A 3,401-nucleotide genomic window follows, 5' to 3' on the forward strand; every position below is an offset into this window, starting at 1 on the left:
TGCTGTGTTTTCTTTGATTTTTGTTGATGTTTGTTGGACTTTTTGATGTGCTTTGGGCAGTAAATTCCTAGAAAGGGATTGTTGTTCAAAAGAAATAAACTTACATTTAATAGTGTCTTTTGTTCCCTGCTTACCAGTTTCTGATAGTTCTGGCAGGTTGACTGTGTGGGCTGGCACCCAGGCTGTGTCATTTCCCAGCTTCCCATGGGCCCCCTAGGCCGCACAGTTGAGATAATAGAGAACCTTTGCTTTTAGGAGTCTTGCCATGCAGGTTTGTGATTGTGTGCGTGCATGCGTGCGTGCGTGCGTGCGTGTGTGTGTGTGTGTGTGTGTGTGTGTGTGTGTGTGTGTTGTCATTCCTAGCTTTGTCATTGGCCACAGGCTGTCTGGGATGGGGAGGCAGCCTTAGGGCCCATGGTCAGACTCAGCAATTTGCATTCTGCAGAGAAGGCTGGATGAGTGAAGAAATGAAGCTGCCATTAAAGCTTGCAAGGCTTTCATGTGTGGGTCATGGGATAGTAGGGCAGCCTGGAGAGTGATCCAGAGCAGTTAGAACCTCAGAGACACAGGGTTAGGAGGGGTGTGGAGCCATGGGGTTGCTGCAGGGAGGGAGTAAAGCAGGGGCAGGTGGGGCCTCCTGCTGCTCTTTCTTTGAAATTGACCTTGCTATAAACTGTTAGGGCTAGCAGATCTTAACCACTCATTTTCCTCATCTGTGAGGAGGCAGGACGCCAACAAGGATTGAGGGGGGGAGGGGTGTGGAAGGCCCTGGCACTCTACTGTTGATGTCCAATAGCTGCTTTAGATATTCAGAGTCAATTAGTAACTGACTAGGAAACATGGACACAGGTTATCATGAATCACGTGTTCCACTGCAGAAGAGGTGACAGGAACTTTAGAGCAGTTACATGTGGCTCGCATGATAGAGCATCTAAGACCCTGAGGTCAAATCCCGTACTGCCCAGAAGAAACCAAGTGAGGTTTGCATTCTCCTCTGTAGGGCATTCCACACAGGACAGACAGGAAATGCAGGGAACATTTGGAGGTTTAGATTTGTGCATCACAATACCGGCTGTGCATCAGAGACATTAAGCTTACTTGTTTAAAAAAATAACATGCCCCGCCTCTACCAAAGGGTAGTCTAGGAATAGACCTTTGGAGTCTGGATGTCAAACATCCTTGGGGAAGCTGGCGCCAGTGGTTTTCACCTGTAATCCTAGGTACCTAGGAGACAGATCTGAAGATCACAGTTTAAAGCCAGCCAGTCAGGAAAGTTCCTGAGACCCATCTCCTTAAACTACTCTCTTCCCCCCACCCCCTGGAAAAAAAGCTGGAAGTGGAGCTGTAGCTGAGTGCTAAGCCTTGAGCAAAAGACAAGGAATAGTGGAATAGTGGCTAGGACCAGGGTTCAGGCCTCAGTACCAGTACACACACACACACACACACACGAAAGAAAGTATGGATGCAAACAACACACAGAGCTGCAGAACTTCCATAGGAAAAGTATTGGATGGGTATGCAGGAATCTGGCTTAGAGTCTGCTTCTGCAAGAGGTACCTAAAAGCTACTTTTGCTGAAAAGCATTGGCTGCTTAACTTTGGCCCATGAATTAATTAAAAGCAGAGGAAAGGCTTGGTATCTCTGTCTCCATTTTTGTCTGTGTCTTTATTTATGGCCATTCTCTTGGCAATCAGTTTACAATTATTTTGAGTCCAGAAAAGGTAGACCTGACAATAGCTTTATGGTAAAGGATCAAAACTACCTCTGGCACAATGGTCTGCTCTGGATAGACGGCCTTCTGGGCAACCATGCCTCAAGGAATGAAGCAATAATAACTCCTTGTTCTGGGAAACAAGGGCTGAGATGATCAGCTAGGTTTCCCACAGACCAATCATTTACTTGTTTTTCTACTTAGATGTGTAGTTCATGTCTATCTTTAAAATAGCTAAAGATGGGCTGTAATGCTTATACTGGCCTCTTCCTATACCAAGGAAAGGTGTGATAAATCTTTCTCTGCCATTCACCATGTCTCTGTTTAGCATGCAGGTAAAAGTGGCTGAACTTAACAGGTCAGACTCTTGGAGTTTAGGCCTATGGTCTAAAAACTCTGATTCCACTTGGGAATCCTAGTGTCATGGCAGACCCACTGCCAGTGAGTTCAGGTATAGGAGCGGAGGCTCCGGGGGTAGATGACACAGCTGGTACAGGAAGGGCCCAGATGACTGATGATATGGAGGAATAGCTCCATTTCTGTTCTTGCTTCTGTACTGGGTGACTTCAGGCAAGTCAGTGCTTCTCTGTTCTGAAGAGGAGGTCGAGTTAGTGTTTTGTTTTGCTGTGCTGGGGGTCAAACCCAGGGTCTCATCTATGCCTCTGAGTCCACGCTATATCACCACCAACTCATATCCTCTTCTAGGCCCTTATTATTAAAGGTGTGATCCTACTGGATTTGGTGTCTGGAGGTGAACTTGGGCTGAACCCCCAAGCAGCGGGCACCTGGCTCAGGTGGTCTCGCAATCCAGCTTGTGAACCCAAAAAGGAGCCAAGATGGCCAGGTTATAGGATTCTCTTGTGGCTCAGTTTTCCCCCAGTCAATCTCCCAGGGGAAAACAATAAGCCTCACTTGTAACAGGAATGAGAGGGTTAGGGTTCTGGAAGTGGAGAGGGTGCAGGGAAAGTGACCCTTTCTGGTCAGGACAGCAGGAGGCGCTGTGGGCAAAGCGTTGTTTCCAGCCCAGCCTGAGCATCAGGGTAGCCAGCAGGGAGGGGGTGTGGCCGTGCACCTGGTCGAGCGTGGCCTGGCTGGGGCGAGGCCCCTCCAGGTGGGTGCCTTGCCTGCACTGAGGGGGAATTTGTCCTTGTGCTGCAGGCTGCTGCATCTATGTGTAAGGTGCTAATGATTGTGATGATGGACTGCCGGTCTTATACAGGCGATCCAGAAATTGCAGCAAATTGTGTGATGGGCCCAGGTGGTGAGGTCCTGAGCCCTTGGGCATAGCCCTCCAGGTGGCTTGGGGGCCAGCCATGGCAGGAGGTATGCCACCACGCTGGGTGACCAGGGCTTGTCCTGATGGGAGGGGAGGGTGTGGCTTGGTTTCTGGTGGGCCGTGGTCCACCTTCTTTGGTGTGGCCTTGTTGACCACTGGCCACCAGCCGTTGAGATGGGTGACTTCAGGCAAGTCTGGGCCAGCCAGATCTGGCAGGCCCGGGTGGGTGGGTGCCAGAGGGGAAGAGAAACATCTTTTCCTCACCTATCCTGGTTAGCCAGCTGGTTAATCGAGGTTTGAGTTTCTTGGATTTGTCTGCCTAAGCTGGTAAAAACCTCAGCCCTCAGATCTCAGCCTCCTGAGTAGCTAGGATTACCGGCTTGAGCCCCGGATGCCTGGCTTGTTCTGGAGCTA

Source organism: Megascapheus bottae, chromosome 15 (assembly GCF_031878675.1).
Source record: "Megascapheus bottae isolate mThoBot1 chromosome 15, mThoBot2.hap1, whole genome shotgun sequence".
Lineage (NCBI taxonomy): Eukaryota > Metazoa > Chordata > Mammalia > Rodentia > Geomyidae > Megascapheus > Megascapheus bottae.